Below are 24559 nucleotides of genomic sequence, written 5' to 3'. Positions count from 1 at the left end.
TATTGAATGCATTATCGCTTTATTTAGACGACAAGCAACCCGTGGTTCCTGAGTGTGTTGCCGAAGACCTTCCTGAGCAACAACCTGGTGAAGGCAAGTGTCCTCTGACCTAGTATGTCCTACTTACTTTATAATTCACTATCCCACATTACATTATTGAAACCTAAGGATTAACTGGTCTGAATTTACCTTATCCTTGTTTACCTTTTTGGGTTACTATGGTTAGCTTTATATGATTGCTTTAACTTAATCAACGAACATGATGTGAATATTTATGATACGATGATGCTATCCCGATGATGATCTTGTGATACTTTAGGGGACTCAGGTTGTTCGATAAGTACCTCTTCGTAAGGACCTGTTCATTGAGTGACCACCCGAGATAACAGTGCAACCATGAGGGTGGAATGGGACGCCCTTAGCTGAATAATTAGACGAACCTGGGGGGTAGTTGGCTTTGCCAGAGGGCCGTCAATGGGGGGCAGGCATATTGCTCGCTTTGCTAAGGGTGGGTGCCAAGGTTCATTCGATTTGATTTTGTTAGTAACCCACCTTAGGGAGGTGTACTGTGTTTGTACGACTGGCGAAACCTAACGAGCAGCAATGCACCAGGGGAGTCTTTGTAAATGCTATGTAGTGTTACCCTGCCAAACCACCTAGGTAGTGGTCAATGGGGAGTAGCGCTCTCCGGGCAGAAAGGGAATCACGACTCGTGGGTAAACTATACAACCTATGCAGAATGTTAGAAACTGGTATGTCGTGCTCACGGTTAAGAGCGGCCTTGGGATCCTCTTTGATTAGAAGAACTTTGGGTACTTTTAAGATGATGGTTAATGATGATGGTTATAATTATGATCTTTGTTATTTCCTCTTGGAGGGAGAACATTTGGGTAATAACTGGGTTTATTACTAAAATTTGGATCTACTATTAGTAATAAATACTTGACCAAAAGCAACTGCTTAACCTTAACTCCACATACAGCCAGTCCAATTTAGGCAAACTGGACATTTGCTGAGTACGTTGATGTGTACTCACCCTTGCTTTAAAAACCACCCCCACCCCAGGTTGTCCCCACTGTATTCAGTGTTCAGGAGGAGATGCAGGCAACATGGAGGACTTTGAGGAGTTCCAGGACTATGACGAGTTCTAGTTATGTTAGTGGCAAACCCATAGTCAGCTGCCTGTGAAGGCCTTATCTGCTACATTCGCTTTTTCCACACTTTGATAATGTTAATTACAATGTTATGTTAATGACTCCGTGGATGTCTGGGACATCATGATGTAATAAAGTACCTTTTCCGCTATTTATTTTGAGCATTGTGTGATGATGTCCAATTATGTAATCGTTGTGTACGTGAGTTTCTGATCCTGGCACGTACATTGTTCGCATTCGGTGAAGGCAAACCGAATGCGAACAATGTACGTGCCAGGATTAGAAACTCACGTACACAGCGATTACATAATTGGACATCATCACATAATGCTCAAAGTAAATAGCAGAAAGGTACTTTATTTACATCAAGATGTCCAAGACATCCACAGAGTCTATTACATAGCCATAGTCTTTAACATTAATATCAAAGTGCGGAAATACGTAACGTAGTAGATAAGGCCTACACAGGCAGCTGACTAGGGGTTTGCCACTAAAATAAACTAAAACTCGTCGTAGTCCTGGAACTCCTCAAAGTCATCCATGTTGCTAGCATCACCTCCTGAGCACTGAATACAGCGGGGATAACCTAGGGTGGGGTGGTTTGTAAAGCAAGGGTGAGTACACATCAACGTACTTAGCAAATGTCCCGTTTGGCAAAAGTGGACTAGCTGTATGTGGAGTTAAGGCTAAGTAGTTGCTTTTAGTTGGTCAGGTATTTATAACTATTAGTAGAGCCAAATTTTAGTAATAAACCTAGTTATTACCCAACATCACTCCCTCTGAGAGGAAATACCAAACATTATAATTATACCATCATCATTAATCATCATCATAAAAGTAACCAAAGTTCTTCTAGTCAAAGAGGACCCACTACACCAAAATCATACACTTCCTATGGTTTTTTAACTTCCTACAGCTTTTATAAGAAACCATAGGAAATAAATAACTCCCAAGGCCGCTCTTAACTGTGAGCACGACTGATATACCAGTTTCTAACACTCTCTAGAGGTCGCACACTTTACCCACAAGTCGTGATTCCCATTCTGCCCGGGGTTCTAGCCTCCCCATTGATCACTACCAAGGTGACCTAGCAGGGCCTCACTACGTAGCCTTTACAAAGATTTCCCAGAGGTCATAGCCGCCCGTTAGGTTTCTCTAGTTTGATAAACACAGTACATCTCCCCAAAGTAAGGGTGACTAACAAAACCAAATCAAGTACCTCTGCATCCAGCCTCGGCAGAGCAAGTACTACGCTCGGACCCCATTGACGGCCCAATGATGAAGCCAACTACTCCTCTGGTTCCTTTAATTAATCAGCTAAGGGCATCCCATTCCACCCTCATGGTTGCACTGTTATCCCGGGTTGTCACTGAAAGTCGCCTAGAGGGGGGGTGAATAGGGCGAATCTAAAATTTATAAACTTAAGCACAACTACAAGCCGGGTTAGCATTAGAAATATGAACGAGTCCGAGAGAGAGGGTGAAAAACAAATCACAAGCAAATAAAGAGTGAGACACAAGGATTTGTTTTACCGAGGTTCGGTTCTTGCAAACCTACTCCCCGTTGAGGTGGTCACAAAGACCGGGTCTCTTTCAACCCTTTCCCTCTCTCAAACGGTCACTTAGACCGAGTGAGCTTCTCTTCTCAATCAAACGGGACGCAAAGTCCCCGCAAGGACCACCACACAATTGGTGTCTCTTGCCTTGGTTACAATTGAGTTGATCACAAGAAAGAATGAGAAAAAGAAGCAATCCAAGAGCAAGAGCTCAAATGAACACAAGTCACTCTCTCACTAGTCACTATTTGATTTGGAATGATCTATGGACTTGGGAGAGGATTTGATCTCTTTGGTGTGTCTTGTATTGAATGCTATAGCTCTTGTAAGGTGTGGGAAGTCAGAAAACTTGGATGCAATGAATGGTGGGTGGTTGGGGGTATTTATAGCCCCAACCACCAAACTAGCCGTTTGGTGAAGGCTGTTGTCGTATGGCACACCAGACAGTCCGGTGCGCCACCGAACACTGTCCGGTGCGCCTGCCACGTCACCAAACCGTTGGATTCCGACCGTTGGAGCTTCTGTCTTCTGGGCCATCGAACAGTCCGGTGGTGCACCGGACAGGCACTGTTCAGTGTCCAGTGCGCTATCTGGCACTGCTCTGACTCTGGCACGCACTGTAGCGCATTTAATGCCTTCTGCAGACGACCATTGGCGCGAAGTAGTCGTTGCTCCTGGCACACCGGACAGTCCGGTGCGCCACCGGACACTGTCCGGTGCTCCACCGGACAGTCCGGTGAATTATAGCGAAGTGGCCTCCAGAATTCCCGAAGGTGAGCAGTTCGGAGTTGGAGTCCCTGGTGCACCGGACACTGTCCGGTGCGCCAGACCAGGGCACACTTCGGCTGACTTTAGCTCTCTATTTTTGAATCCTTTCTCGGTCTTTTTATTGGTTTGTTGTGAACCTTTGGCACATGTAGAACTTATAATCTAGAGCAAACTAGTTAGTCCAATTATTTGTGTTGGGCAACTCAACCACCAAAATCAATTAGGAAAAAGGTGTAAGCCTAATTCCCTTTCAATCTCCCCCTTTTTGGTGATTGATGCCAACACAAACCAAAGCAAATATAGAAGTGCATAATTGAACCAGTTTGCAGAATGTAAGTGCAAAGGTTACTAAGAATTGAACCAATAAATTCTCATAAGATATGCATGGATTGTTTCTTTATTTTTAAAATTTTTGGACCACGCTTGCACCACATGTTTTGTTTTTGCAAATTTTTTTGTAAATTCTTTTCAAAGTCCTTTTGCAAATAGTCAAAGGTAAATGAATAAGATTTTGAGAAGCATTCTCAAGATTTGAAATTTTTTCCCCCTGTTTCAAATGCTTTTCCTTTGACTAAACAAAACTCCCCCTCAATAAAATCCTCCTCTTAGTGTTCAAGAGGGTTTTAGATATTAGTTTTGAAAGGGTTGTACCAATTTGAAATTTTATCAAAAGCACGATATCGATTGAAAAAATCATTAAATGAAAAATCGTTTCTTAACTCAAATTTTTGAAAATTGGTGGTGGTGCGGTTCTTTTGCTTTGGGATAATACTTTCTCCCCCTTTGGCATGAATCACCAAAAACGGATACTTGAGTGAAATATAAGCCCTTGTACTTTCTCTCCCTATGGTAAATAACATATGAGTGAAGATTATACCAAGGTTGGAGAGTTGCGCGGAGCGACGGCGAAGGATGAGTAATTTGATGGAGTGGAGTGGAAGCCTTTGTCTTCGCCGAAGACTCCAATTCCCTTTCAATCTATGACTTGGTTTGAGATACACTTGAGAATACATTAGTCATAGCACATGAAAGAGATATGATCAAAGGTATAGTAATGAGCTATGTGTGCAAAACATCAAAAGAAATTCTGAGAATCAAGAATATTTAGCTCATGCCTAAGTTTGTTAAATGTTTGTTCATCTAGTGGCTTGGTAAAGATATCGGATAATTGTTCTTTGGTGCTAATATATGCAATCTCAATATCCCCCTTTTGTTGGTGATCCCTTAGAAAATGATACCGAATGGCTATGTGTTTAGTGCGGTTATGTTCAACGGATTGCACTCTCATTATCACATAGAAGAGGAACTTTGGTTAATTTGTAACCATAGTCCCTAAGGGTTTGCCTCATCCAAAGCAATTGCGTGCAACAATGGCCTGCGGCAATATACTCGGTTTCGGTGGTAGAAAGAGCTACGGAATTTTGCTTCATTGAAGCCCAAGACACCAGAGACCTTCCCAAGAACTGGCAAGTCCCCGATGTGCTCTTTCTATTAATTTTACACCCACCCAATCGGCATTCGAATGACCAATTAAATCAAATGTGGATCCCTTAGGGTACCAAAGCCCAAACTTAGGAGTATAAACTAAATATCTCAATATTCGTTTTACGGCCCTAAGGTGAGCTTCCTTAGGATCGGCTTGGAATCTTGCACACATGCATACGGAAAGCATTATATCCGGTCGTGAAGCACATAAATAGAGTAAAGAACCTATCATCGACCGGTATACCTTTTGATCTACGGATTTACCTCCCGTGTCGAGGTCGAGATGCCCATTGGTTCCCATGGGTGTCTTGATGGGCTTGGCATCCTTCATCCCAAACTTGTTTAGATGTCTTGAATATACTTCGTTTGGCTAATGAAGGTGCCCTCTTGGAGTTGCTTCACTTGAAATCCTAAGAAGTAATTCAACTCCCCCATCATAGACATCTCGAATTTTTGTGTCATGATCCTACTAAACTCTTCACATGTAGATTCGTTAGTAGACCCAAATATGATATCATCAACATAAATTTGGCATACAAACAAATCATTTTCAAGTGTTTTAGTAAAGAGTGTAGGATCGGCCTTTCCGACTTTGAAGCCATTAGTGATAAGGAAATCTCTTAGGCATTCATACCATGCTCTTGGGGCTTGCTTGAGCCCATAAAGCGCCTTAGAGAGTTTATATACGTGATTAGGATACTCACTATCTTTAAAGCCGGGAGGTTGCTCAACATAGACCTCTTCCTTGATTGGTCCATTGAGGAAGGCACTCTTCACATCCATTTGGTAAAGCTTGAAGCCATGGTAAGTAGCATAGGCAAGTAAAATGCGAATTGATTCTAGCTTAGCTATGGGTGCATAGGTTTCACCAAAATCCAAACCTTCGACTTGTGAATATCCCTTGGCCACAAGTCGAGCTTTGTTCCTTGTCACCACACCATGCTCATCTTGCTTGTTGCGGAAAACCCACTTGGTTCCTACAACATTTTGGTTAGGACGTGGAACTAAATGCCATACCTCATTCCTAGTGAAGTTGTTGAGCTCCTCTTGCATCGCCACCACTCAATCCGAATCTTAAAGTGCTTCCTCTACCTTGTGTGGTTCAATAGAGGAAACAAAAGAGTAATGTTCACAAAAATGAGCAACACGAGATCGAGTAGTTACTCCCTTTTGAATATCGTCGAGGATGGTGTTCATGGGGTGATCTCGTTGGATTGCTTGGTGGACTCTTGGGTGTGGCGGTCTTGGAACTTGTTCATCTTTCTCATCTTGATCATGGGCATCTCCCCCTTGATCATTGCTCTCCTCTTGAGGTGGCTCAACTTCTTGATCTTCTCCTTCATTATCTTGAGCTTCATCCTCAGCTTGAGTTGGTGGAGATGCTTGCATGGAGGAAGATGGTTGATCTTGTGCTTGTGGAGGCTCTTCGGATTCCTTAGGACACACATCCCCAATGGACATGTTCCTTAGCGTGACGCACGGAGCCTCTTCATCATCTAGCTCATCAAGATCAACTTGCTCTACTTGAGAGCCGTTAGTCTCATCAAACACAATGTCACAAGAAACTTCAACTAGTCTAGAGGACTTGTTAAAGACTCTATATGCCCTTGTGTTTGAATCATATCCTAGTAAAAAGCCTTCTACAGCCTTAGGAGCAAATTTGGATTTTCTACCTCTTTTAACAAGAATAAAACATTTGCTACCAAAGACTCTAAAATATGAAACATTGGGCTTTTTACTGGTTAGGAGTTCGTATGATGTCTTCTTGAGGATTCGATGTAGGTATAACCGGTTGATGGCGTAGCAGGCGGTGTTGACCGCCTCGACCCAAAACCGATCCGAAGTCTTGTATTCATCAAGCATGGTCCTTGCCATGTCCAACAGAGTTCGATTCTTCCTCTCCACTACACCATTTTGGGCGGCGCAGGCTCGGGCGGCGCTCGGGCGGCGCTCGGGCGCACGGCGGCGGCGGCGCAGGCTCGGGCGGCGCTCGGGCGCACGGCGGCGGCGGCGGCGCAGGCTCGGGCGGCGCTCGGGCGCTGGACGGCGATCGACGGCGGCGCGGTATGAGTGGTCGGCGATGGAGAACGACCGCGCGATGAATAAAGCCTGGGCGAGTGGCCGGCGCGCGCGTTTTAGCCGGGCCCGCCCTAAACCCCGTCGGCCTCCGGACTAACCGACGGGAGTTATTTTATCTCCCGTCGGCTTCGTTATGGCCGACGGTAGTTAATTAACTCCCGTCGGCAACCCTAAAAACCGACGAGAGTTATTTTATCTCCCGTCGGCTTCGTTATGGCCGACGGTAGTTAATTAACTCCCGTCGGCAACCCTAAAAACCGACGGGAATTATTATGGCCGACGGGAGTATTTAGTTTTGTTGTTGTGGTTGTGGTGTGTAGGGAGAACAGAACTCATGCTTGATGCCCTCCTCCTCAAGGAAGCCTTCAATTTGAGAGTTCTTGAACTCCGTCCCGTTGTCGCTTCTAATTTTCTTGATCCTTAAGCCGAACTCGTTTTGAGCCCATCTCAAGAATCTCTTTAAGGTCTCCTGGGTATGAGATTTTTCCTGCAAAAAGAACACCCAAGTGAAGCGAGAATAATCATCCACAATAACTAGACAGTAATTACTCCCACTGATGCTTATGTAAGCTATCGTGCCGAATAGATCCATGTGGAGAAGCTCAAGCGGCCTGTCAGTCGTCATGATGTTCTTGTGTGGATGATGAACACCAACTTGCTTCCCTGCCTGACATGCGCTACAAATCCTGTCTTTCTCAAAATGAACATTTGTTAGTCCCAAAATGTGTTCTCCCTTTAGAAGCTTGTGAAGATTCTTCATTCCAACATGTGCTAGTCGGCGATGCCAGAGCCAGCCCATGTTAGTCTTAGCAATTAAGCAAGTGTCGAGTTCAGCTCTATCAAAATCTACTAAGTATAGCTGACCCTCTAACTTCTCCCTTAAATGCTATTGAATCATCACTTCTTCTAAAGACAGTAACACCTATATCCGTAAAAAGATAGTTGTAGCCCATTTTACATAATTGCGAAACTGAAAGCAAGTTATAATCTAAAGAATCTACAAGAAAAACATTGGAAAAGGAATGGTCAGGTGATATAGCAATTTTATCCAATCCTTTGACCAAACCTTGATTTCCATCCCCGAATGTGATCGCTCTTTGGGGATCTTGGTTTTTCTCGTAGGAGGAGAACATCTTCTTCTCCCCTGTCATATGGTTTGTGCACCCGCTGTCGATGATCCAACTTGAGCCTCCGGATGCATAAACCTACAAAACTAATTTAGTTCTTGACTTTAGGTACCCAAACGGTTTTGGGTCCTTTGACATTAGATACAAGAACTTTGGGTACCCAAACACAAGTCTTTGACCACCTGTGCTTGCCCCCAACATACTTGGCAACTACTTTGCCGGATTTGTTAGTCAAAACATAAGATGCATCAAAAGTTTTAAATGAAATGTTAGAATCATTTGATGCAATAGGAGTTTTCTGTGGCGGAACTGCCCGAATTATTCCAACTTAAGTGCCTAAGCCCCGCCTTAGAGGCCAGACCACACTTAAATGGGAATAACCCGTCAATCCCTCGGATCTAGTCCGACACGGCCACTGACAGGATCAAGTACCACAATCTCACTCGAAGGTGAGTCACAGAGCAAATACAATAAAGCATAAAACCATACATGTCAGAGTATTAGATTATTACATCACCATCATCATCGGAGTTTTGCAAAAGTAACCATCAATGTTCGAAGTGCAGCGGAATAAAACTAACGGTAATTAAACAGAGAGATGGGGAAGCCTGTCCCATCACTCCTCATGCTCCCCCTCAGCTGAGGCAGGGTCCCACTCAACAGTCCAACCCGGTGGCAAGGTGGACGGCCAAGTTATCCCAGCAACCATCTCCTCCAGAGAACCTGTAAAAATTATGCCACAAGCAAGGCTGAGTATACTAATACTCAGCTAGACTTACCCGGTGCGAGGAGTCTACTCCTCTACCTCTAGACATGCAGCTGTTTGGCTGTGGGGTTGGGTTGCCAAAAGCAATAGCTAAGTTTCTAAATCAAGATTTTAACTTAGTCAAAATTAAGTGTGACTCTCTTAAGGCTAAAAGTGGACTATCTACTCATATATGGTAGCAAGCATTATTAACAATCAACATCTTATCACAACTCATCATACTTCCACTTATTACTCAATGCAGTACAATGGATCAAGCAGTCTCATTAGCTGCGAGAAGCAGACGATTCGAATCGAGTTTTTATCCTTGCAAGGTAAACCTAAACACACGACATGCAGGGGCACTCCGTCCCCACACACATCAACCGTCCCCAACGATTCCCCGTCAGCAGATCAGGGCTCACCGCCTTGGCGTACAATGCCTCACTGACCCCGACTGGCCGTCGTGCAGTGACCGCACTTGTACCCACCATAACCGGAATGGGAGACCTCGTCTCAGGTCGCGTGAGGGGCAAAGTCTACTGCCAGGTTCAATCAGGTACTAGGCTTACCGATTTACCATATTTCTCGGTATGTGTTTAGTACGTTCAAATGCTTGACACAGGTATCCGCACGTTAATCCTTATTCCATTTTCCCATCTCGTAAACAACCAATCCCCATGGATTGTTGTCCACCAACTAGTATCATGATAATGTGAAAGTGGGTACAATCAATTCCCTGATCTCGCGCCAGCGCTAGAAAAATCACTCGTCTTCTACCGAGATCCTAATTAAATAAAGCAACTACTCGACCTATCATACTAGTATTCATCTCAAAGGGATTCCTGAGATCATGCAACTAGGGTTTCAAACAATTCCTACACCTAAGTGCACAATCAATCCTACAATCATTAGGTGAAGTAAAGTAGCATAAATAACAGGTTATGCATAAAACCGGGGCTTGCCTTCCAAAGCAGTGGCAGGTAGGTCCTCTGGTGCAGGCTCGGGTGCTGGATCTGGGGCTACCTCCTGAGCAGCTCCTTGCTCCGGCACGAGGATGTACTCTCTGTTGGGGACTTGTTCTCAAGTGCTAAGAGTTAAGAACAAGGCAACATGAAAAGTGTTAAGTGTTAAAATCCTTCGTCCTTCGAAGCATTATGTTCCTTCGGGAAATAATGAGTCTCGGACGAAGGTCATGAGAGACATACCTTCGTAAACATAACAAGTAATGACGAAGGACTCACATAAAGCATGAAATATGATATAAGCATCACCATAGAATCATTTCTATTAACATGGAAAAACAGAAATGATTCCAAATTACAAATGTACCTTCGGTCCTGAGAGAAGGTGAAAAGTACGAGCGTGATGCCCAAAAGCAAATGCCAAGTCAGCGTGAACAGTACGGGAGTACTGTTCATCTATTTATAGACGCGGGACGCAGCCCACGTAAAATTACATCCATGTCCATTACATTTGTTAACGGCTTATGGAAATCTGTCGAGGCCCCCGAAGTCTTTTCATCTTTGAGTCGGTTCCCCCTTCTGCCATCGCGCCGAAGCTTCCCTGCGCACAGCTTTGGCTACACTCGACCTTCGTCTGGTTCAGGCTTCGTCCTGGCCGTGCTCCATATTCATAATTCTGGATCCGAAAATACCTGTTCACATAATCCACTCGGAAAACATTGTCAAATCATGTTTTTGAGGACCTTCGGAGGACGAAGGCCCCCAACAGTAGCCCCTCGCAATATTAATTTGTAAATAATAAATTCAGATTGCGATATGGACGAAGGCCTTGAGCCGAAGGTCCGAAAAAACACCTTCCCTTTGCTAGAATAGCAACATTCAATGACAAGTGGGGTCTTTCAACTTTCAACGCATCAAGCGTATAAATACGGCCATGCCGCAAACTTATTTCACACGCTTTCTGGCCAACCACTCCTGCTCATTCATTTTTTAGCTCTTGTGCACTGTGATCTGCTAAGTTTTTAGCTTTGAAGCTTCGGCTTTTAAAAACAGTTTTTTAGCGCTTCCGAAGATGTCTGAAGCTGCTAAGAAGGCTGCTGCTGAGATGAAGCTGAGTCTTGATGAAGAGAAGAACCTAGGGTTTCTTATAGCGATGTCGAAGTCCAACACAGAAAAGATTACCAAGGAAATTCTGGAGGGGCTGTCTGAAGATACTGGTGACAGTGAAAGTTATGATATGGACAGCGGTGGCGAAGACTCCGAAGATCGCCCCTGGCGACCAAGCCATTCAGTTTATGGTAAATCAACTATCAAAGAGAATCATCTTGTTAATATGAGAGGAAGGTATTTCCGGGATCTGTCCATTGTGAGGGCGGACGAAGGGGAAAAAACTTGTCCACACCCTGAAGAAAATGAAGTTGTGGTGTACCGAAGCTTTTTGAAAGCTGGACTGCGATTCCCCTTGAGCAGCTTCGTCGTGGAGGTGTTGAAAATCTTCGAAGTCTATCTTCATCAACTTACTCCCGAGGCAATTATAAGGCTAAATATCTTCGTGTGGGCCGCGAGGAGCCAAGGTCTGAAGCCTGACGCAAGAAGCTTCTGTAATGTTCATGAATTATTATATGAAACAAAGCCTTGGGGCAAGGAACAGTACCATAACAACTTTGGCTGCTACAGCTTCGTTTCTCGGTCCGGGGCAAGCTGTCCCGTACCAACCTTTCGGAAGAGATGGCCCGGGGATTGGATGACAGAATGGTTTTATGTGAAGAATGACTTATCAGCACGAGAAGACATCAAAGGTATAATTATGCGTCCTATTTGGCAAAGCTTCGGCCTTCGGAGGCCGAAGGTTGAAATGAACGAAACCGCCGAAGAGTGCCAAAGAGCCTTCGGCGTTGTCTGCTCTTTTATAGGAACAAGGGACTTAGTACAAGAACATATCGCCTTCAGGGTGTGGCCGCTTGTTGAGAAATGGGAAATGCCACAAGAAACCATGAAAGAGGCCGACGAAGGTGAGCTTGTGAGACTGAAGTACACCTTCAAATTTGGAGATAAATTTATTGAGCCAGATGATGAGTGGTTGAAAAGCATTGACAATTTAAGTGATGAGCTACTCGGGACCTACTCGAAGGCTGAAGATAATGCAATGTCAGCAGCCTTCGGAGGCCGAAAAAAGAAGAGACTGAATCGGGTATTCGATGCCATTGGGTTTGTCTACCCTGACTATCGTTATCCCACTCGAGGGCAGAAAAGAAAGAACACAACCTCTGCAGAAGAGGAAGCTGCAACTGCTCCTAGCGAGCCAGAATCAAAGAGAAAGAGGATAAAAGTCCTCACACACCGGCCTCGCTATATTGAACCAGCTTCGGTGCCTGAGTTCACCGGAGAAGCTTCTTCGGCCACCGAAGCTGAACAGCCAACCTTGCTGCCAGAAACTGCAGAGATGGCCGAAGCACCATCCACAGAAAAAATGGAAGAAGCGAAAAAGCCGACTAAGGAAAAAACATTAGAAGTTTTGAGTCCTGCAGTAAATATTGAAACAGCAAAAAACCAAAAGGGGCCATCAGTGACCCCAAAAAGGAAAAGAATGGTAAATGTACTAGACGTCTTGGAGACAATTAAGTCTTCAAGCACAATTCCAAAAAAGAGTGTTGAAATTGCTGAAGCTTCTACTGAAGCTTCGGCTCAACAAGCTAAAGCTGAAGCTGGGCCTTCAGAGCCCTGCAAGGAGCAACCTTTTGAAGCCGAAGCAATAAAAATTCCAGAACCAGTATTAGTTGAAGAAACTGACACCGCCATCCCCGAAGCACCTGCCAGCATGCGTGATTACATGATACGACATGCTTCGGGGAAGAAGTTATCTGAAGAAGAAACTCATGAAGCCATCCATTATGCAAAGGAACTAAAATATCCGAAGGGGGCAGTAATATTCAATGGAACGAATGAAGATGACTTCTTATACTGCCTGCCTGACAACAAAGAGCTATCTGTCTGCCGAGAAATGGCCAGAAGTATTGGTTTCCCGAAGCTTGAATCTGGATTAAGCGCCATGACGAAAGAAGATCTCGCAGACAGTCTTGCGTACAACAGCCTGAAGGTATAGGAATTAAACACTTGAAAAATCCCCTTATTTTTACGTAACTCATTCCTTTTTTCTTATATGAATTCTTTTTCGTATAGGGCCTGATCCTAAGCAACGCACTAAGAGCCCAAAAGAGCGCCGAAGATGAAAGCTATGAAATTGCGTTTAATAATTTACGCTCCGAAGTTATCAGACTGAGAAACGAAGCTTTGGAAAAAGATAAAATTCTGCTTACACTGGTAGATAAAGTGAAAAAAGACGAAGCTGCTTCAAAGGCCCAGGCCGAAGCTCAAAAACGCGAGATTAAAGATCTTCAGAAACAGCTGGCTAGAGCTAAAGAGGAGCGCGCGCTTGAGGAAACGAAACGAGAACTTAGTGATTTTATGGTCAGCAAATTGGAATCAAAAGTTAAGGAGCTTCGCACATCTCAGGGGAAATGCTATGTCAAATCTGTAGAATGTGTGAATAAAATTAAATCCAGCTTCGCCAGCGTAGGCGCCTTTTCCAGCGAAGAGAATTTCTCTCGAGGCAATCCCGAAGGTCCGCTGGAATGGATTAGCCACGAAGCAGAGGCCTTCGAAGAGATTCTGAACACTCGTGGCGACATATGCGCTTTTTCGGGCGCCAGAGGAATTGCTTCCGTCTTAGAGAAGAAAGGTTGCGAACATGTAAAATTTTTAGCTCAATCCGAAGCTACCTTATCTTCCGAAGACATCAAGGACCCCTCGGCCGAAGCGAGCGCAGTTGGAGGCAAATTTTTTACTGATATCTGGAACGACGGCGGCCGAGGAATGGCGCGAGAGATCATTGAAAGAAGCGAAAAAGGCATTCACGATGCTAGAAGAGTAGCAGACGCTGCCGAAAGGAGTAGGGAGCCCGAAAGACAGTTAGGTACCAACTAGTCGTTCTTGTTGCGTTGTAATTTTCATTTTAAACTTTGCTCGCGATTTGTAAAAGTACTGAAAAAGTGTTCTCTTCGCTCAGAAACTGTTGGACGATCTGCCGTCCCCCACACAAAAGGGGATGAAGAAATTAATCAAATGGCCGAAACTATCATGGACAAGGTTGTTGACCAACTTCTGAATGAAGCCGCCGAAGCAGTATTGAGGGAAGATTAGGTGCTATTTGGAAAAAACATTTAAAGTGTAATCTATGCAACACTTTGTACATTTGAATGTAATATACAAGTCTCTTTTCATTATTGAATTCTTTACGATGCATGAAACTTTAAATACATACCACTTTTGAGCCTTCGGCGAAAAAACACCTTCCCTTCTTTTCATGCGTCGTGAAGAAGATAGCCTTCATCAAAATTATTCTGATGAATGACATCGATGCCTCGTGAAAACATTTTCCGAAGCTATTTTCCGAAGCTATGCAACTTTGATATTGATCTGATAAAGTTCGCCCATGTTTCGTGAAAATATTCCCCGAAACTGTATTCCGAAGCTATACAATTTCAATGTCACTTTTTCAAAGCATCCCTTCGAAGGTTGAGAGTGTCCCCTTCTCTTGCCAAATGCGATATGATGTATGATGCTTATGCTATGCAAAATGATGTGATGATGTTATGTTATGCATGTGACATTTGTTCCGAAGATACACATAAAATATATTCGTAAGCTCTGCATTCCCTTGGGAACGTCTTTGGAGCTTCTTCGTCTTTTACTTAGACGGTATCAGCGTTGACTTTTCGCTGTAAGCCTCCCTTAGGAGCTTCTTCGCCTTTTACTTAGGCGGTATCAGCGTTGACTTTTCGCTGTAAGCCTCCCTTAGGAGCTTCTTCGCCTTTTACTTAGGCGGTATCAGCGTTGACTTTTCGCTGTAGGCTCTGCATTCCTTTAGGAACGACTTCTGAGCAGAAAACTTACACTGCGCTCCCTTTGGAACGGCTTTTTGTGACTTCATAAACTTACTCTGCGTTCCTTAGAACGACTTTCTGTTACTCCGAAGGATTTTTAATCCGAAGGTCCTTCTTGGTAACAGAAAAAGTTTTAAGCTTCAGCAATTTGGGCCTGTGGAGCAAATAGATTTTCCTCGTGGGAAACAACGAAATTATTACATGAAAACTATCAATGTTTTTTGCTTCACAGAAAATAAAACTGAATAGAAAAGACTGCTATCAAAGGTAGGATATGTCAATAAATGTGCTTCGACTCTGGCACAGTGCTGTTGACTGTGCGAGCTTCGGACTGTTCTCTGAAGTCCCTCTGATGTGGAGCGTATTGACTCCCTTCTGGCTGTTGACCTTGCTGCAATGGAGGTGGAGGCGGAAGCTGCTGCCAGGAAGCTTGAGGTTGACTTGCCGAAGCTACAGAAGCCGCAGGGTGGTTGTCTATGTATTGTGGGACATAAGGCGGATGAAACGAAGCAGTATGCATAACCTGCTTCGACTGAGCTTGTTGAGATGCAGCTTCGGCTAGTTCCTTTTGCTTCTGGATTGTAACATGGCACGTCCTAGTGGTGTGGCCCTTGCCCTCTCCACAGAATAGGCAAAACAGTCTCCTTGGCTGATCTCCGAATCTTCCGCCGAAGCCCCTGGCGCCTCTGCCTCTTGGAGCTGGTGGCCGAAAGAAAGTTTGTTGTTGCCCCGAAGCCTGTGAGGAGCACTGCGGCCTGTTTTGCTGACTCCCCTTATCATCATTCTGAGTGTTGTGAATGGAACGGACATGCCTCGGGTAGTATCTTCCTCCGAAGCCCCTGGTCATCTCAGAAAATCTGAAGGCCTCCTCCCTTCTTTGGCGAAAGTCATTGTCAGCACGAATGTACTCATCCATCTTTTGGAGCAATTTCTGCAAGGTCTGAGGAGGCTTCCGAGCAAAGTATTGAGCTGCAGGTCCAGGACGGAGCCCCTTGATCATGGCTTCGATAACGATTTCATTGGGCACCGTTGGTGCCTGCGCCCTCAATCGTAAGAACCTTCGGACATACGCCTGAAGGTATTCTTCGTGATCCTGAATACACTGGAAGAGGGCTTGAGCTGTAACCGGCTTCGTTTGAAATCCTTGAAAGCTGGTCAGTAACATATCCTTCAGCTTCTGCCATGAAGTGATTGTTCCTGGCCGAAGGGAGGAATACCAGGTCTGAGCAACATTCCTGACGGCCATGACGAAAGACTTCGCCATGATTGCAGTGTTGCCCCCATACGAAGACACTGTTGCTTCGTAGCTCATCAAGAATTGCTTCGGGTCGGAGTGGCCGTCAAACATGGGGAGCTGGGGTGGCTTATAGGATGGAGGCCAAGGTGTAGCCTGCAGCTCAGCAGACAGAGGAGAAGCATCATCAAAAACAAAATTTCCCTGATGGAAATTATCATACCAGTCGTCTTCGTTGACGAAGCCCTCCTGATGGAGGTCTTTCTGATGAGGCCTTCTGTTCTGCTCATCGTGAGTGAGATGGCGAACTTCCTCAGAAGCTTCGTCAATTTGCCTTTGCAACTCAGCTAGGCGGGCCACCTTCTCCTTCTTCCTCTACACTTGTTGATGTAGCATCTCCATCTCTCTGATTTCTTGGTCTAGCTCTTCTTCCTCAAGCGTCGGGCTAACAGCTTTTCTCTTCTGGCTTCTGGCCTCCCGAAGAGAGACGGTCTCCTGGTTGTGGTCCAGCGGTTGTAGTGCTGCAGCCCCAGCCGCTGAAGCTTTCTTCGGCGCCATAGCGAAGGTCTATAGCTTCCGAAGGTGTTCACGAAGACTCGAAGTGGAAGTGAGTTCACCGGAGGTGGGCGCCAATGTTGGGGACTTGTTCTCAAGTGCTAAGAGTTAAGAACAAGGCAACATGAAAAGTGTTAAGTGTTAAAATCCTTCGTCCTTCGAAGCATTATGTTCCTTCGGGAAATAATGAGTCTCGGACGAAGGTCATGAGAGACATACCTTCGTAAACATAACAAGTAATGACGAAGGACTCACATAAAGCATGAAATATGATATAAGCATCACCATAGAATCATTTCTATTAACATGGAAAAACAGAAATGATTCCAAATTACAAATGTACCTTCGGTCCTGAGAGAAGGTGAAAAGTACGAGCGTGATGCCCAAAAGCAAATGCCAAGTCAGCGTGAACAGTACGGGAGTACTGTTCATCTATTTATAGACGCGGGACGCAGCCCACGTAAAATTACATCCATGTCCATTACATTTGTTAACGGCTTATGGAAATCTGTCGAGGCCCCCGAAGTCTTTTCATCTTTGAGTCGGTTCCCCCTTCTGCCATCGCGCCGAAGCTTCCCTGCGCACAGCTTCGGCTACACTCGACCTTCGTCTGGTTCAGGCTTCGTCCTGGCCGTGCTCCATATTCATAATTCTGGATCCGAAAATACCTGTTCACATAATCCACTCGGAAAACATTGTCAAATCATGTTTTTGAGGACCTTCGGAGGACGAAGGCCCCCAACACTCTCCGTCAGCAAGATTACAGTCTATCGAAGTGTAATGAACATGTATGTCATGATTATGCAAGATTTAAGAACATTACTAGAGAAACTAAGTTAAGAATTAACTTAGGGTTTCCTGGTTCTGTGGGGCTTCTAGTGGTATATATAGACATAGACTTATTACCTTTTAAGCTTAGGTCTTCTTTTAGGATGACCTAGTGGATTGGTATTGCCTTGATACATTTTAGTGGACAGATTACAAAGGTTTTAGGGTAACATTAATTCACATTATTCATTTTCCTTTCCTTAATTTCCATTTAGGGTTTCCCAGGGTAGGTTTGAACTACAACAGGGTTTTAATAATTTCCAAAAATTCTGTAAAAATTACAGTGGGTTGTCACTTGCTATTCTAGCTTGTTTTAAGAATTTGAGGCTTAAAGTATAAAAGCTAGGCTTTAAACAAAAATAACAATAGTTAGGCAAAATGGGCCACTTTACACTACACCTCTTAGCTAGGTGTAGGTTCTGTCCTAAAGGTTATTTTTGCTGGCATCCCATGGTAATAATAGGTCTCTGTGCTAAAAATCACAGAAAACTAAGGGGTGGTTATTTAGTTATGATTTTCTTAAGTTTAATGTCAAAAAGGCACTTTCTACTACATTATTATTTGAAAAATGTCAAACAGCAGATTTCAAGGGTGGGGGTGTTTTTACCTTGGGGTTATTTTTGTAGAGTTTTTCTAAGTTTCACTTGTTTTATTAAAACAAAAGAGATCTTACTTATTTTACACTACAACAGGGTATGATATATTTTTCCAGTGAACTATATTGAATAAGTAACCTAACAAAAATAGAGGTACTCTCTGGTTCATTAATTAAATTACATTTTCTATTTTCCTTATCCTTAAGCATATTATAGAATAAGGGGTAAAACTAACTTAAATGGAGTGGACAGAGAGGTTCAACATTTTTAAACAGGTTAGTAGGTAAATATAAATTTCCCCAATTTTTCCTAACCCTAGTCAAATAGCCTAACTATTTTTCTTACTATTATTGAGCTTTTGGCCAAAACTAACATTAAATCAGAACTTTTAAGTTTTCCACAGCACCAAGGGGTTTTATATTTTTCTTAAATAGGTTACATTAATTGGAGTCTGACAAAATTTGTTTGACCAAATTTGGATGAACTAATCATAAGTTATGAATTTTTAAAGTCTCTGTTCAATTTAAAATAGAATTTAAAAAGAGTTTCCTGGAAAAACAGTTTACACCGAGGTCCCTGGGTTTAAACTAATTCCACCTTCACAAATCTACCCCCACGCCACTATTCCCCTGTGCCTCTGACATTTCACAAAACCCCCTGACCTTCTTTCCCTCTCACCCGCAGTCTTTCCCCTTACTGAAACAGTAACCGCGGGAAAGAAAAGGGTGGCGCGGCTTACCGGCGGCGAGGGAGGTCCGGCGAAGGGTGGGGTTGGCTCGGGGAGACTCTGGCGGTCACGTCGAGGTACGGCTCGACGTCGGAGATGGCCGGAATCGCCCGGTCCACGCGTGCAGGCGGGTGTCCTTGTCGGCGGCGAGTATACCGGCCAAATCACGGCGAACTGGTTCAATCCGAGGGCATGGTGAGCTTCACGGGGTCACGCAGCGACTGTGTGCACAAGGAATCGAAGAATGGTGGAGTGGTTTACCCGGTCCACGTACTCCGGCGGGGTCGAGAGCTCCGGCGAGCGTGGACTGGCTTCTCCGGCGAAGTAAACTCTGATTCCTTGCTCGGGGAGCCTCACGGAGGTGTGCACAGTCTTCTCCGAGGGCTGGACGGGGTTGGGAATGGCTCTACTGGCCGGTCTATGGTGACAGAGGGATTGGGCGGCCGCGGACTCGCTGCGCACGGGCAAACGGCGACGAGCTAACTCCGGTGAGGTGTGGAGGGTGCGCGGAAGGGTGTAGTCGAAGCCTGGGAGGGCTTTATAAGCTCGGGCGCGGGCCACGGCGCTGGTTTGGCTCGGGCGCGGCGCGGGGCATGCGGGGACGCGCGCGAGCGTGCTCTGGCGCGGGCAGAAGGTGTCGAACACGTGGAGGTGAGTTTCTTCCAGTGTTCAAACGTCTCCAGAAATCGCAAACGTGCGAATCTCGCCATGAATCCGGCGCAGACCTCCTCCTGGCACCTAGGGCTATCTCACATGTGTGAGTTCCAAGAGATGATACGCCCTAGATCGGGAGATAGACGGGCGCCAAATCTGGCTTGTCTCACTGCCCACTCAGCGACAAAAATGATGTCAAGTGCTGTCAAACGTCTGAGTCTCGGTCTCCAATTTTTTCAGGGGGTGCCTTAAGTGGTATACCACATTTTTGGTATAGAACCCAAGTGGTTTTGGCGCCATCTTCAAAGTGAACACGGCTGGTCTTTGGATTAGGGCTAAAATGTGACTTAGAGGGAAATAGAGAGCTCTAGCTCTCTATTCACTTGGAGATTTGAATTGGGGGTTTCTCCAGGGGTCTTTTTGCAATATTTCTCTCCCCTAATTGATGGTTATAATGTTGCTTAGCGTTTGGGCAAAAGTTACACACACTTTGCACACTTGTTCACTCTCTTTCCCCTCTTACCTAGGGTTTTGGAAGATAGGGTTTAGGAGAGGGCCTAGGGGTCTTCTCCCCTCTTATCCAAGGTGGTGAGTGAGTAAGGATTAGGGTAATGCTTCTCATGCCATTGGCAACTTTATTAGCATTTGATCTCCAAGTTCTTATGTGGTGCCCTAAGTCTTGACCCCTTGTGAACACAGCTTCTAGTGCCAAAGTGGGTTTTAGCCAGGGTAACACCTGGGGTGTTACAGCCCTCCCCCCTTAAAGGAATCTCGTCCCGAGATTTAGGTAGAGTCCCTTGGAGGGTGCTTGAAGGTGTGCTGGTGTTGTTTTTCCTTTACACTTAAGTTTCTCTTATTAACTGCTCTTCGAATGTCATCCTCTTTGCAACTTCAGAAGGAAGCCCTTCTTAAGTTAAATCCACAACTTAGACTATCCTTGTTATCTAAGTTTTTCTTATAATTGAATTCAAAGGGCAGGTGGGGGTGGGGTTTTGGGGTTACATACCGACTCCTTTGGGCAGAAAGTCGGGGAAGCGAGAGCATAGAAAATCCTCAGTCTCCCATGTAGCTTCTTCTGCTGAATGGTGACTCCACTGAACCTTGTACATTCTGACCGACCTTGCCCGAGTTGATCTCTCTTTTTGATCTAGCACCTTGACGGGGTACTCTTGGTAGGACAAGTCTGGTTCTATCTCAATGTCTGGTTCAGGTAGCACTTCAGTGGGTAGACGAACGCATTTCCGCAGCTGAGATACATGGAACACATTATGAACTGCTGACATGTGAGGTGGTAATTCCAATTGGTAGGCTACGGGTCCACAGCTTGCCTTGATCTTATAGGGTCCAATGTAGCGAGGAGCTAACTTGCCCTTGATTCCGAATCTCTGGACACCCTTGGTGGGTGATACCTTAAGATAGACATGATCTCCCACCTCAAACTGTAGAGGCTTCCGCCTCTTATCATGATAGCTCTTTTGCCTAGCCTGAGCAGCTTCCACGTTCTTGGTAATAACCCTGACCTTTGCCTCCGCCTCGAGTACCAAATCTGGCCCAAAAATTTCCCTTTCTCCTGCTTGAGACCAATTTAGTGGGGTCCTACACCTTCTCCCATATAATGCCTCAAAAGGTGACATCTTCAGACTGGACTGATAGCTATTATTGTAAGAGAACTCTGCCAAGGACAGACACTTCTCCCAAACCTTTCCATAATGTAGTGCACATGCTCGCAACATGTCTTCCAAAATCTGATTTACCCTTTCCGTCTGGCCATCTGTTTGTGGGTGATATGCTGAGCTTCGGATTACCTGGGTCCCAAGTGATTCTTGTAGTTTCTCCCAAAAGCGTGCCACAAACAGTGCTCCTCTGTCAGATATAATGGTCTTTGGAATACCATGCAGTCTTACTATCTGATCAACATAAATTTCAGCGTACTTCTCTGTCTTGTGGGTGGTGTGCACTGGCAAGAAATGAGCAGTCTTGGTCAATCTGTCCACGATAACCCAAATAGAATCATGGTGCCTGGAGGTATTGGGTAATCCCACTATGAAGTCCATGCAAATGTCCTCCCATTTCCAAGATGGTATGGGAAGGGGTTGCAAAGGGCCTGCTGCCTTCAAGTGACTGGCTTTAATTCTCTGGCAGGTGTCACATTCCGATATGTACTTGGCAATTTCCCTTTTCATTCTAGTCCACCAATATAGAGATCTGAGATCATGATACATCTTGTTGCTACCAGGGTGCATGGAGAATTTGGAAAGGTGAGCTTCGTCTAGTATCTTCTTTCTGAGCTCAGGGTCCTTGGGAACAACCAATCGATCTCCAAACCATAGAATTCCCTTGCTATCCTGTCGGAAACACTTGTATTTTTCTGCCTTTTGCTGGATCATATCTTTGATAACCTGAACACCCTTATCCTCAACCTGTGCCCTGACTATCTGTTCATGCAATGTGGGCTCCACCGAGATATAGCTTAGGTTACCCGAAGAAACAACTTCCAGGTTCAGCTTGCACAACTCATCACACAGGGTGGTAACTCCCACATCCATGCTCATGCAATTGCACTGGGCCTTTCTGCTTAAGGCATCTGCCACAACATTGGCCTTCCCTGGGTGGTAATGCACCTCCAAATCATAGTCCTTGATTAACTCCAACCATCTCCTCTGTCTCATGTTCAGATCTGCCTGAGTGAAAATGTACTTGAGACTCTTGTGATCAGTGTAGATGTTACAGTGAGCTCCCATCAAGTAGTGTCTCCATATCTTAAGAGCATGAACTACAGCTGCCAATTCTAGATCATGTGTAGGGTAGTTCTGCTCATGGGGCCTGAGTGCCCGGGAAGCATAAGCAATCACTCTGTTCTCTTGCATCAAGACACATCCCAAACCAGTACCAGAAGCATCACAATAAACTTCAAATGGCTTGGTGTTGTCAGGTTGGGCCAGCACTGGGGCTGTTGTCAAATGCTGCCTCAAGGTATGAAAGGCATCTTCACACTTTTGGCTCCACTCAAATTTGACTCCCTTCTTCAACAGTTCAGTCATTGGCTTGGCAATTCTGGAGAAATCCGGAATAAATCGTCGATAATACCCTGCCAATCCCAGAAAACTCCGAATCTGCTTCACTGTAGTCGAGGGTTTCCAATCCATTACCTCTTGTATCTTCTCAGGATCAACTGATATCCCATCCTGAGAAATTGTGTGACCCAAGAATTTAATCTCCTTCAGCCAGAACTCACATTTAGACAACTTAGCATAAAGATGATGATCGCGCAGCCGCTGAAGCACGACGTGCAGGTGCTCAGTGTGTTCATCTTCATTCTTGGAATAGACCAGAATATCGTCGATGAAAACGACCACGAACTTATCCAATTCTGGCATAAACACTGAGTTCATCAGGTACATAAAATAAGCCGGGGCATTTGTCAGCCCGAAAGACATCACCAAAAACTCATACAGCCCATATCTGGTAGAGAAAGCCGTCTTGGGAATATCGCTAGCGCGGATCTTGATCTGATGGTATCCTGAGCGAAGGTCTATCTTGGAGAATACCTTGGCTCCAACCAACTGATCAAACAGAACATCAATGCGGGGCAGCGGGTATTTGTTCTTTATAGTCACCGCATTGAGAGGACGGTAGTCAACACACATCCTCAAACTCTCATCCTTTTTCTTCACAAATAATGCTGGACATCCCCATGGTGAAGTGCTTGGACGAATAAACCCTTTGTCCAACAAATCTTGCAATTGTTTCTTCAATTCTGCCAATTCCACGGGAGGCATCCTATAGGGTCTCTTGGAGATAGGAGCGGTCCCGGGTTGCAATTCGATGGCGAACTCAATATCTCGGTCAGGTGGCATCCCTGGCAATTCCTCCGGAAACACGTCCGGGTAATCACGGACTACTGGGATCCTTTCCACTGGGGATTCTATCATAACAAAGGCACAAGAACGGGTGCATCCCTGATCGGGTAGATATAAGGTAATCTCACCATCCAAAGGGGAGCGGATTTCTATGGCTCTGGCTGCGACATCAATCACTGCGTGGTGTCGTGACAACCAATCAGTCCCTAAGATGATATCCACACTATCCAATCCCATTATCATTAGGGTAGTTTTGAAAATGAGACTACCCAGCTTAATTGGTACGTGCCTACAGATCTGATAGGAGGCAACCCTACCTCCTGGTGTTGAGATTGTAATACCCCCATTGGTGTGGTGAAAAGGCAATTGGCACTTGGCACTAAATTTGGTACTGATAAAACTGTGTGATGCACCGGAATCAAAAAGAACAATAGCAGGATAATTCAAAACGGTAAAGATACCAGTCAAGACGGGTGCTCCCTCTGGGATATCAGCCATGGTGGTGAAGTTCAGCCTGCCCTGCCTCACTTGCACCTTCTGCCTCTTCCCTTGGTTCTGATTAACATTCTGCCCCTGCCTCTGCTGGTTCCTGGGGCAATTCTTGGCGTAATGCCCGGTGTTGCCACAAGTGAAGCACCTGTTGTCATTTGCCTGGCGGTACTGCTGCTGTTGATTATTCCTCTGAGCTGGAAATTGGGTGCGGTTGGGTGCCTGCTGCTGCTGCTGCTGCTGAGGTCGGATTACCCATCGCCCTTGCTGCTGCTGGGGTCCCCTGCCCTGGGTGTCAGACACAATTCTGAAGCGCTGTGGCTGAGCTGAAGGTCCTGCCACAGGGGTCTTCCTCTTCTTCTCTGCCTGTCTAGCTGTAATGCAGTCCTCTTGGGAGATAGCCATGTTGACCAACTCATTGTAGCTGTTGGCCCTGACGGTGTTGAGACGATCCCGGAGCTTAGTGCTGAGCCCCCTTCTGAATTTGTCCCTCTTCTTCTCATCTGTATCTGCATGATATCCCGCATACTGGCACAAGTCATTAAAGGCCTGGGCATACTGCAACACTGTCCTGTTGCCCTGAGTGAGTGCCAAAAACTCATTGAGCTTCCTGTCCATGATCCCGGCTGGTATATGGTGTCCTCTGAAAGCTGCCTTGAACTCCCTCCACTCCACCTCTCGGTCCTCTGGCTGCATAGCAAGAAAATGATCCCACCAAGTCCTTGCGGGTCCGCGAAGCTGCTGGGTGGCGAACCTGACTTTGGTGACCTCTGAGCAAACTCCATGGAGCAGTGG

The sequence above is a fragment of the Zea mays genome, chromosome 1, assembly GCF_902167145.1.
Source record: "Zea mays cultivar B73 chromosome 1, Zm-B73-REFERENCE-NAM-5.0, whole genome shotgun sequence".
NCBI classification, from domain to species: domain Eukaryota; kingdom Viridiplantae; phylum Streptophyta; class Magnoliopsida; order Poales; family Poaceae; genus Zea; species Zea mays.
This window is presented reverse-complemented; position numbering follows the sequence as displayed.